Source organism: Protopterus annectens, chromosome 2.part1 (genome assembly GCF_019279795.1).
Source record: "Protopterus annectens isolate FY-2018-M chromosome 2.part1, PAN1.0, whole genome shotgun sequence".
Classification (NCBI taxonomy): domain Eukaryota; kingdom Metazoa; phylum Chordata; order Ceratodontiformes; family Protopteridae; genus Protopterus; species Protopterus annectens.
The window spans coordinates 1491435172-1491448079 of NC_056729.1; the positions used below are offsets into that span (position 1 = coordinate 1491435172).

At 47.9% G+C, this 12908-nt stretch overlaps 1 protein-coding gene across 1 annotated transcript in view; it reads left to right on the plus strand.

Annotated features, from left to right (window-relative positions):
• LRRC47 (leucine rich repeat containing 47) overlaps positions 1–12908 on the plus strand; it is a 493361-nt gene that overhangs the window by 284563 nt on the left and 195890 nt on the right. The window lies entirely within an intron of this gene.

The following is a 12908-nucleotide window of genomic DNA, read 5'->3' on the forward strand; positions in this document are numbered from 1 at the left end:
AACCCAGAAATTATTTTATAAGTATGAAGATAAAGAAGGCCGTATGGCATTAGTAATATAATAAATATAATAATATAGTAAATATAATAACAGAGTATGGACCCTAGCCAATATATACTGGTTCCCAGGCATTGGAACAGGAATGGTTAAAACACTTGGATTTCATTTCCAATAATTATAAAGGCAACTTAATATTAGGAGGAGGTTTTAACTGTATATTTGATATTTCTAAACCTACAAATAAAACTAAACCTACAAATAAAAGACTGCGGAGTATATCTGCTGTATCAAAAGCTTTAAACAAGTGGGTATTATCATTTCATTTTGTAGATGCTTTCAAATTTAAAGAAGATAAATCTTTGTTGTTTTCCCATCAAGATCACAGATTTGGTATCCAAACTAGAATAGATAAAATATTTGCTGCCCATGACTTGTACGCTAAAATCATTAACTTCTGAATCATTCCCTGCCTTTTTTCAGACCACGCTTCATTGATACTTAAACTTCTAAATGGGTACAAACCATTAATCTTTAACTCCAGAATTCCAGCATATGTAACTAAAATTAGAGTTCAAACCCTGGTTATTATTTGAATCACAGTTCTTCTTAGATATTAATTACACCACAGAGATAAATAAAATAATGATATGGGGCTCATTTAAAAGCTTACATATATGGTAAAACCCTAACTTGGTATTAAAAAAAAAATCAGAGAATGAGATTCTGAATTTTTAGATCTGCAATCCAAACCTTTGCCAGTCAAAGCTGAAAAAAAATCAAAATCATTTGGAGATTAAAAAGAAAGTAGAAGTATTAATAAATGCAATGAAATTCTAACACACAAAACTAGTTTAGCTTTAGTAAAACTAAAATTTAATACCGTGGCCATAATTTATCCACAAGAATCAAAATACAATCAAAAGCTAATAACCTTTAAAAGTATCTTCCGTGAAAAGAAATGGAAAAATGTCTCTGATATAGATGACATTCTTGATGCCTATAGAAATCACTATATGGAACATTTCCAAAAAAATGTACATATCGATCAATTAAATCTAGATGGAAAATGTTCTAATATAAAAAAATATAAAACTAGATCTGCAAGCACCCATATCCTAAAAAATTACAGATACAATAAAAGAGGGCAAAAATAATAAAGCTCCAGGTATAGATGGCATAAGTATGGAAATATATAAACTTTGTCCTTCATGGATGCTATCCCTCTTCCTTAAAAGTCCATTAGAAATTCAGTCACAAGCTGTAATACCACCCTCTTGGAGATGTTCCTTAATCACACCAATCCTAAAGGAAAACAAATCCCCAAACCTCTGTACCTCCTATAGACCTATATCATTATTAAATAATGACTACGAGATATTTGACAATATTGACTAACAGAATGAAATACTACTATCCAAAACAATAAATAATCAAACTGGATTTGTACATCATAGACACACATGACAATATTAAAAGGATAATGTCTCATCTGGAGTAGGGACTATTTGTCAGCAACCTGTGGGTCTTGGATCCGGTATCGGATCCGAGCCGGCAACTATTTATACAGCTATGGATCCAAGCTCCTAGCTCCTCCCCTCACCCATAATCCCCTGCCAACCCTAAATGACCTCAGATCTACTTTGCCGTTCCTGGCAATTCATTTAGATAAGTGTTCTTTTTTGTCTCTTTAGCCTACTTTGCTGTAATTTAATCAGTGTGTGTATATTAGGTTTCCCGTTAGTCTGTTAATTTTTAAATTTTTAGTGTTTACCCTCCCCTCGCTGGTCGTTAGTGTGCTTGTGTGTGCTTGCGTTTGGGGCCTTGTGTGTTTGTGTAGTTTTACTTAGTTTTGGGTATGTCAGAGGCCCCAAAACCTATTTTTTCTAAATGCACCGAGTGTGGCCATAAGCTCTCTCCGGCGGATGGCCACACTCTGTGTGTTCGGTGCCTTGGGGTTGAACACCTGTCCTCGGATGTACCATTTGTGCAGCGTTCAACCCCAGGGCACTGAAGGAGCGGAGGTCGAAGCTGGTCCTGGCGGGACTTTTGCCCCCGGATTCGGCTTCGGCCTCCGCTACTCCCGTGGCACCTCCTCAGCCTGTGGTGGTGGCCACTCCTGCCCCCCTTCCTCCGGCCGGGATTCAAACTCCCACTAAGGTGCCGGAGGACAGGGAGGCCAGGAGGGAGAAACGGAGGGAGAAGCACCACAAGTGGCGGGCCGAGGCCTCCACTTCGGCCCCCAGCTAAGTGGGCTTCTGCCTCCACAGCTTCCAGGTCTCCTCCTCCTCGGCTCCGATCACCTTGCTTCTCCCCGGGACCTGAGGAGGAGACCCGATCTCCGTCGAGGTCATTGAGGCGGCATTCCAGGCCTGCCTCGGTGGCCTCGTCAAGATCCACCTACAGCCTGTCTGATGCAGACTTGGACCGGATGATGAGAAGGTTCATACAGGCCCAGCTGCAGATGGGAGTGCCCTTGCCTCCCCCCCCCTTCGGGGGGGAGCGCGATACCCTTTTTTGCTCCGATAGCTCCTTCTCCGACCCGCTTTCCGGGTTCGGAGCGCTTGGAGCCGGGCAGCGTTGGAGCTGGGGGTGGGTCGGCACCAACAGTACTGGGTACTTCGGATCCGACCCTACCTTCGAGTCTGTTGTTTCCATCGTTGGATTCGACCTTTCAGAGCCGTGGCCCAAGCTTCGGATCCAAGGGTTTCAGTGTGCCTTCGGCTCCGTCCAGGTCGGAGCACACTGGTCCCTCGGATCCGACTGTCTCTGCGCCGGTTCCGATCCCTTCATCGGATCCGAGTGGGAGTCGGCTCTCGGAGCCCAGGGAGAGCGGCTCCCCCTTGGCCTTCGATGTAGTGGAGAGGGCTCTGTCGAGAACATCCAGACCTCCGGCCCTTGTCTCGGCTCCGTCCTGCACTGCCTCTCTGCTGGGTCAGGCTTCCATCACCCGGCCACAGGGACAGCCTGCTTCGATGTCCCAGGTTGTTCCTTTGGAACAGGACATTGCTGGTGAGACCTCCTCGGACAGCCCCGAGGAAGTGCCTCGCAAGCATAAGTGTAAGAGGAGGCACATGGACTCCCCCGAGTCCTTAACAGAGGACATGGACTTGGATGAAGGGGAAGGCTCCCCAAGGTCACCCCCTGAGGATGTCTCCTTTGGAGACATCATGGAAATGCTCAGGATAGGGGGGGAGGTCTGCCCCCAAGGCTTCCTCCGAGTCCATGTTTCTGGAGGCATTCGAAGCAGGCCCGTCTACCTCTTGGGTGTCCCCTCCGGCCGACCCCCTGGTGGACCTTGTGACCACCAGGGCGTGGAAGGAGCCGGACACTGTGGAGCCAGTCCCTAAACGGCCGGATAGGATTTTGAGCCCCCCCCGCAGACCGGTCCCACTGGAGCAAGGGTCCCCCTGTAGATGCCATGTTGATGGCGGCAGCACCAAGCAAGGAGTCCCGCTCGATGGATCGCCTTGGGAAGCGGGTATTCAGTTCAGCGACCTTCTCAGTAAGGTCCATGAACTACATGGCACATGTCATCAGGATGCAGCGGGATCTTATTAAAGAATACGCTGCCCCCCCCCCCCCAGAGTCTGTCAGCGGAGGACAAGCAATTGTACTCCACTCGCATGGCCACTCTTAAGATCTATTTCCAATACCTCTATGCAGCTATTCTCACACCACTGAGGGAGCCGCTAGAGCTAGCGAAGCGGGCCTAGTTGTGAGACGCCAGGCCTGGCTCCGACATTGCGACTTCACGGCGCCCTTTAAGACGTCCTTTGCGAATGCCCCCTTTGATGGTTCTGCCTTGTTTGGCAAGACCGTTCGCGAGACACTTATCCAGAGCGAGAAGGACGGGAAGACGTCTGCCGTCTGAGTCCGCTTCTCTGCTCCCCAGAGCTCCTTCTCCAAGAACCAAAAGGGACAGAAGAAGATGTGGTTCCGGAAATCGCAACATTCCCAACCTGCTCCGGACAACCAGTCCTTCCGTGGCAGAGGAGGACAGGGAGGATGCCGCCCTAGAGGCAGAGCGGCCCCGAGAAATTTTGGGTCCAGAGAATCCTTCTCTGATCAGCCCACGCAACAGCCCTGAAAGGTTGCCCGACTGCTCCACTCTGGAGGCAGTCGGGGGTGCTTCTCGAGGCATCTGGCGGCATGGGAGTCCATCACGTCAGACCGCTGGGTGCTTCGGATTATATCCAGAGGTTACAAAATCCCAATGCAACATGTTCCCAGATTCAGGAACTTCCCCGATGTACCCATCCGGTCAGAGGGAGGCTGCAGCCGCAGAAATCCAGCAGCTGCTAGAAAAAAGAGCCATCCAACCCGTCCTCCCAGACCAGCTCGGATTAGGGTTTTACTCCAGGTTCTTTCTGGTGCCACAAAAGACGGGGGACCTGAGACAAATTCTAGACCTTTCCCTCTTGAACCTGTCGGTAACCAAGGAGAAATTCCAAATGGTCACTCTTCAATCCATTCTCCCCCTATTGCGGGAGAACGACTGGATGTGCTCAATAGACCTCAAGGATGCGTACTACCACATTTTAATGGACAGACGATCCAGGAGGTTCCTCCGCTTCCGACTGGGAGCCAGCCACGATTAGTTCAGGGTCCTTCCCTTTGGCCTCACCACAGCCCCCAGGGTGTTCACCAAAGTTTTAGCAGTGATAGCGGCCCACCTGAGACTACAGGGAATGCAGGTCTTCCCGTACCTGGACAACTGGCTCCTGACCGCCCCAACAAGGCATCTACTCTGCTCAGCCAGAGATTTTTTTCTCCGCCTAGCTCCCCAGTTAGGCTTCATGATCAATACGGACAAATCCTCCCTTGCTCCGACACAAGTGATAGACTTCATAGGGGCCAGATTAGATAGGAGAAGTCTGCGAGCCTACCTCACTTCGGAACGACTACAGAATCTGAGATTTCATGTGCGGGCCATCCTCCAATCAGAAGCTCCACTGGCGGAATTGGTCCTGAGGGCACTGGGCTCCATGGCAGCGGCAATAACGCTCCTTCCATGCGCTTGTCTAAACATGAGGGTACTACAGTGGACCCTCCCAAGTATAATGGTCCTTTCAGCTTCTTCCTCTCAATCACCCTATCTCTATCAGCAAGGCTTGCAGGAGGGCCCTGTTATGGTGGCTTCAGTCCCCAGACCTCCATACAGGCCGACCCTTCTGCGCTCCACCTCCTCTCGGTGACCACGGACACTTCTCGCCTCAGGTGGGGGGGGCATTGCTCAGGCAGAACAGTCCAAGGCACGTGGAACGACACAGAGACCTCCCTGCATATCAGTGTTCTGGAGATGAGGGCGGTGCTGTTAGCGTTGCAAGCACTTCACAACCTTCTTCCCGTAGGAACTATTGTGATACAGACGGACAACATGTCAGTTGTCTGGTATATCAACAAACAGGGGGGAACCAGATCTTATCCTCTATGCCGAGAGGCCATGAGGGTGTGGGAATGGGCGATCTCCACCAACCGCTTTCTGATCGCAACGCACATTCCGGGACGGTTCAACATTCTGGTGGACAAACTCAGCCGCACTATTCTTTCCCCTTACGAGTGGTCTGTCAACTCCCGAGTAGCGAAGCGGATATTTGCAAAATGGGGGCAACCCTGCTGTGATCTCTTTGCCTCTCCCTCAAATACGAAATGCGACAGCTTCGTCGTGCTGATTCCCCCACCAGGGGAAGCCCTGAGAGACGCTCTAGTGCATGCTTGGCCGCCCGGTCTACTTTATTCCTATCCTCCTCTACCCCTGATGCTAAAGCTTTTACAGAAAGCCTCTCTGTTGGGGAGCAAAATGATCCTCATTGCCCCATTCTGGCCTCGGCAAACTTGGTTTCCTTTGGATTCTGGATCCAAGCCCGGATCTAATATCCCATCCATCAGGCTTACCGACCCCGAATCTGGACAACCTGAAGCTAACAGCTTGGCTGCTCCAGTTCCACTCTTAATCAGGACTCCCGGCATCTCTTCACCAGTCAAAGCCATCTTGGTGGCAGCGCATAAACCTTCCACCAGGAAAGTTTACCACAGTAAATGGAAGCGCTTCTCCGTCTGGGCGGAACATCATAATTTGGACCCCTTCACTGCTCCGTTAACGTCCATGTTGGACTTCCTTACCGGACTTTTTCAGCAAGGGGTTAGCTGTTCGACAGTCAAGGTACAATTGGCAGCCATCCCCCATTACCATGTAGAACATGAGACAGGTCCTTTGATGTCAGCTAAACTATGTAAAACCTTCCTCAAGGATACTTTTCTGCTCAGGCCCCCTATCAAAGAAGCCGTACCCCCTTGGGATCTATCACTAGTTCTTCAAGCCTTGGCTGCTTCTCCCTTTGGACCAGCTGCCTCGGCTGATCTTAAATACCTGTCTTGGAAAACAGCATTCTTGGTAGCCATCACTTCAGTGAAAAGAGTTTCGGAACTTCAAGCTCTTTCCGTGAAACCCCCTTACTTGGTTTTTCATCAGGATAGAGTGCACCTCAGGACCAGTCCCTCCTTCCTACCCAAGGTGGCCTCAGAAACCAATATCAATCAGTCCATTAACCTACCTGTTTTCTTCCCTAATTATAAAAATAAAGGAGAGTACAAGCTGCATTCTTTAGATGTGCACAGGCAGCAGCGTTTCTATATTCATAGGACTGCTGGTCACAGAAAATCGGATCAGCTGATGTCCTTCAAGGATGCATCTGCAGTCATAACATATGGGTTGTCCTGCCTCAGGCAGCCCTTCGGTCGGCCGGATTCCAAAGTCTGGGTCTGGCCTTGGCTGATGTCGCACTTTCCCCGACGTCAGAGCGTCTGGGGTATAAAAGCATCAGCCGACGCCATTTTCCTCAGTCTTTCTTGCCGCGCGGTGCCCGAAGCAGAAGCTGTTCGCAAGTGCCGGTCGGTCAGATCCAGTGATTTCAGCTACCGAAGACTTCGAAAAAAGCTAAGGACCCCGTTGGGGACTCTTTCTTGCCTCAGCCGATGTCAGACAAAGTAAATAATTGTTTAACTTGTGGGAAACAAATACCTCATAAGGATTTCCATTCTTACTGCCTTCCTTGCTTAGGCCCAGATCACGACGTATCGGCCTGTTTAGCTTGTGCATCCTTCAACCGACTAACTCTTAGACGTCGGTCGGAGTTTGCAGAGGAATTTTTTGGAGCCGCTTTTGCTTATAAAATGCCATCGGAGACTCCGACTTCGCATATGGTCAAAAAACGCAAGGAAAAGGACCGACACTCGCGGCCCACGGTTTCGGCTGAAACCACGGCTAGGCCTACCGCGAGTGTCTCGGTTTCGGCCGAAACATAGTCCTCGGCGATTCCTTCTTCCGAAACCATACTTCCGACCACCGAGGCCCGAGAGGCCCCGGCTGAGTCTGCTTCAGAACTACCTACCGAAGCTAGTGTTCAGGAATTGTCCGACACCATACCTTTGGACATTTCTACCCCTGCACGTGGGGCAGCTAGGCCCCCAGCTTCTATGTCCATTAAGGCCTTTTCTAGGGCTAAAGCTGCCAAACTTTCAAAAGCTTTGCCTGCCAGATCTACACCCCAGAGGCCTTCCTCTAGTTCACAGATCCTCAGCCTTGCTGAGGACCTTATCTCCTTAATTAGGGGTTCACAACCTCACCCAGACAGGGCCTCTCAACCTCCTCCAGACAAAAGGCCCAGGACTGACCCCTCTGAACCTCACACCTCAGATGATTCCACGGATGGATCTGAGTTGTCAGACCACCAGGAAGGGGCTTACTCACCTTATGAGGATTCAGATGCAGAGGAATCTATCCCTTCGGCCTCCCCTCCTGAAGAGTTTTCCTTTGGGGAGACTTTACACTCCATGAGAGAGCACTTTCAATGGCAAGGTCAGGATTTGTCTGATTCTAGAAAAAGATTAAGGACCTTTTTGCATTTGCCTCAGCATAGGTCCTTAGCTATACCTCCTGTTCTAAATGTAATTGATGATGTGTACAATGATGTCAGTACAGACCCTGATACTCTTCCTCCGGCCCCTGCCAAACCTGACAGATATTACAGGGTCCTGGATTCTCATTTCCATCTGTATAAAGCCCATTCTGCAGACCCAGAAACTATTTCTCAGGGCCCTAAAGGGGTTGCAGCCGCTACTGCCAAAAATCCCCTACCCTCTGAAAGAGAGTCTAGAGCTTTAGAGAGATGGGGAAAGAAGGTGTATACATCTGCAACTCTTTCTGTTAGGGCATTAAACTGTCAATTCCATATGATACAGTACCAAGAGTATTTGTTAGATGAACTGAATAAGAAACTTTCTTCTCCTGAACCCCTAGACTGTAAATCCCTTCAGGATTTGGTACATAACTCACAACAGGTTAGTAATCATTTCTTAAAATGTGGCTATGATGCACTGGAGGCTTCATTTAGATCAGCTATGACTGGGGCAGTTATTCGTAGACATGCCTGGCTGAAGGAGCAATCTTTGCCAGACCATGTCAAAGCTAAACTCCTCGATGCTCCAATGGAGAAACAAAATTTATTTGGCTCCCCTGCACAGGAGATTTTAAAAAAGGTTGAAGAAAAAGCAAAGTCTGTGCAAACAGTTAAAGATTTCCTGCAAGTTCAACCACCAAGATTCAGCAGAAACTGGCCTACAAAAAATTGGTCCTTTCCAGACTCGGACAGAGCCCAGAGAGGCAGGAACAGGCGCCCTAGAGGCAGAGGTCAATCGAAGGGCTCCTACAGAGGCAGTCAGTGGCAGCCTGCCAACCAGAGGAGTAGTGCAACAGCTACAACTGCAACCACTACTACAGGACAGACTCAATGACTTGACTCTGATTCCGCCTACCAGGGATCAACTGGAAGCACCCTTGGGCGGAAAGCTGGCTTTATTCTCAAAAAACTGGCATTATATTACAAAGGATACATGGACATTGCAAATAATAGACAAAGGATACAGGTTTCACTTCCACACTTTGCCAAAAAGAAGCGGAATGCCAAACCTTCCACCAAATCAGAAGGCAGAGGCTTTAAGACAAATCAGCAATTTACTTCAGATGAAAGCTATAGAAAAGGTACCATGTTCAGAACAAGGCCAAGGATTTTACTCCAGACTATTCCTTGTACCAAGAAAAGAAAATCAATGGAGGCCTATTCTCGACCTGTCCGCACTGAACACTTATCTCATTGTGCCAAAATTCAAAATGCTGACCCTACAGCAACTTCTTCCCATGTTGGGCAAGGAGTCTTGGCTGGTGACTCTAGATCTCAAGGAGGCATACCTGCACGTCCCTATCTGACCAAGTTGCAGAAGACACCTCAGATTTCTTGCAGGATCAGAGCATTGTCAATTCTCAGCATTGCCCTTTGGCTTATCTACTGCGCCCAGAGTATTCACGAAATGCCTGGCATCAGTAATTGCACATTGCAGACTACAGGGAATTCAAATTTATCCATACCTGGACGACTGCCTAATACAAGCAGACAACAAGAAAAAATTGTTAAAGGACTTGGCCTATGCCATATACCTGTTACAGACCTTGGGATACACAGTCAACATCCAAAAGTCAAGACTAGTACCATCCCAAAGGATAACCTTTTTGGGTGCAGATCTGGACACAAACACCCAAACGGCCTTTCTAACAGAAGAAAAGCAAAAACAACTTCCAGATTACTTCATGATTCTGACAAGACAAACTCAGCTTACTGCAAGGAAAATCCTGCAGGCCCTGGGTTACATGGCATCCTGCATAATTTTAATCCCACATGCCAGATTGCATATGAGGAAATTACAATGGTACCTAAGAAGTGTATGGTCTCAACACAGTCACAGTCTAGAAACCATGATACCAATCATTCCATGTCTTCAAAAGGAATTCCTGTGGTGGGCTCAGGCCTGCCAGTCCAACAGAGGGTTGCCTTTCAACAAACCAAAAACAAGGCAGACCATCACCACGGATGCCTCAGACCGAGGATGGGGAGCACACATGGAGGACAAATGTATCCAAGGCCTATGGCCTCAAGGGCAGCTAAGCATGCACATAAACCAAAAGGAAATGCTGGCAGTGAGGCATGCAATCGAGGCATTCAAACCCTTCCTCCAACAAGGACATCTGTTAATAAGGACAGACAACACCATGGTCATGTGGTACATAAACAAACAGGGAGGCACACATTCTTACCCTCTATGCCGGATGGCTATGAATCTGTGGAATCTATGCCTGAATCTCAATATCCAACTGCAGGCCCAATTCGTGCCAGGGAAAGAAAATACACTGGCGGACAGCTTAAGCAGAACTACCATGGATGCACACGAATGGATGCTGCACCCAGACATCTTCAAACTCATTACAAAGACATGGGGAATGCCAGAGATAGATCTGTTTGCCTCCCCACTCAACCATCAACTGAAGACATTCTGCTCAAGGACATACCACCCACAAGCTTGGAGGGTGGACTCTCTCTTTCAGCTGGAAAGCCCTAACAGTATATGCCTTCCCACCTCTCCCATTGATGTACAAGGATCTACTGAAGATCAGGGAGGAACAGCCAAAAGTGATACTAATAGCTCTGGACTGGCCAAGACAACACTGGTATCCACTATTGAGAAGCATGTCTCAGGCAAAATCATGGCCTCTCCCCCTATGGCCTCTTCTTCTAACGCAGAACAATTTCAAGACCCTGCATCCCAACTTGAAAACATTGCAGCTAACTGCCTGGAAAATTCCTTAAATCCCAATCAAACTGTTTTATCTCAGAGGGTGAAGGACATTATCCTGGAAGCTCGCAGGCCTTCCACAAGGAAGACATACTCAGCTAAGTGGAAGAGATTTCTCATTTGGAGCACATCAAAGGGCACAGATGTCACAGTGGCAAACCTAGCACATATCCTAGAATATTTAGCAGAATTGTTCCACAATGGCCTGTCCTATTCTTCCATTAAGATTCATGCTTCAGCAATTTCAGCAGAATACAATGTGGATCCACCTATCTTCTCACACCCTCTCCTCAGACAATTTCTGAGAGGGATCAAAATGTTAAACCTCCAATAAGACCCCTCTACCTGCCTGGGATCTCAACTTTGTGCTGGAAAAACTGACACTACCTCCTTTTGAACCAGCAGCATCAGCGGATCTACAGTTTCTATCTTGGAAAACTGCATTCCTTCTGCCAATCACTTCAGCAAGAAGAGTATCTGAGTTACAAGCATTAATGGCAGTGCAGCCTTTTCTTATTTTCCACCAGGACAGAGTGTCACTAAGAACCAATCCTACTTTTATGCCAAAAGTGGTATCTAGGGTATCATTGAACCAAGCTATACACTTGCCTACGTTCTTCCCTAATCCACAGAATAAAGGGGAAAAACTTTTGCACACCCTGGATATACACAGACAACTACGCTACTACTTGGACAGAACAAAAACAAGCAGAAAAACTGACCAACTTTTTGTAGCATATGCAACTGAGGTGCAAGGAAGAGCAATTTCCAAACAGACAATTTCAAAATGGATAGGAAATTGCATTCGCTTTTGCTACTCCTTTCATGGAAAGAGAGTTCCTGAAAATATCAGGCCTCACTCCACAAGGGCCACGGCCACCACTACAGCCTTCCTACGGGGGGTGGCTACCAAGGACATTTTAGAAGCTGCTACTTGGAGCTCCGTGCATACATTTGCCAAGCATTACAATCTACCTTTATACTCTAGATCCAGAGCAGGGTTTGCAACTGCAGTTTTGCAGGGGATCTTAACTACACCATCCTTTTCTTAGTACCTCCTCCCCCAGATTGGCTATGGTATTCTACCCATATGTTATGACTGCAGATGCATCCTTGAAGGACATAGTACAGTTTTGTACCTACCATAAATGTAGATGTCTGATAGGTATGCATCTGCAGTCAGGATTACCCTCCCTCCTTCCCCTCTGTGGTATTCCTAGGGTGCTGACCCATCTTTTAGCTAGCTGGGGGAATCTATTATGGTGTATTTGTTTGTTTATTCATGTATATAATTTGCAAATGTTTGGAACTTTTCAGCATTTATCCAAATTTAGCCTTCCTAGAGGGCACCTGGCATCTGGGGCAAGAAAAACTGAGGAAAATGGCGTTGGCTGATGCTTTTATACCCCAGACGCTTTGACGTCGGGGAAAGTGCGACATCAGCCGAGGCCAGACCCAGACTTTGGAATCCGGCCGACCAAAGGGCTGCCTGAGGCAGGACAACCCATATGTTATGACTGCAGATGCATACCTATCGGACATCTACATTTATGGTAGGTACAAAACTGTACTTTCCCCATATTCAGTTTGGGTAAAGCCGTTTCGAACGTCACCTTATCACGCTGGATTTCCCAATGTATTCTTCTAGCTTATGAAGCTTCTGGGAGGCCCGCACCTCAAGGAGTCCGTGCACATTCCACTCGCTCCATATCTACTTCTGCTGCATTTAGATCTAGAGTCCCCTTGGATATTTGCTCGGCAGCCACTTGGGCCTCATCTCATACCTTTATCAACCACTACAAACTGAACATCATTTCCAGAGGGAGAGCATCCTTTGGCTCCGCAGTGCTCCAGAACATCCTTCCATGATGGCCGCCCAAGATTCAGGTAGCTGGGGACTCTGTCCCACAGGTTGCTGACAAATGAAGTCCCCTACTCCAGATTAAGAAGTTATGTACTCACCATAACGTTCCATCTGAGTAGGTGGCTTCATTTGTCTGCAACCACCCCCCCCCTCTTCCCCCTGGCCTTCAGAAGAGTTAGTTTTGTTGTATTACCCTGCCTTTTCCTGTTGGGATACCTTTTCAGGTATATGTAGTAGGGCAAACTTGATCTGAGGTCATTTGGGGTTGGCAGGGGATTATGGGTGAGGGGAGGGGCTAGGAGCTCGGATCCATAGCTGTATAAATAGTTGCCGGCTCGGATCCGATATCTGATCCAAGACC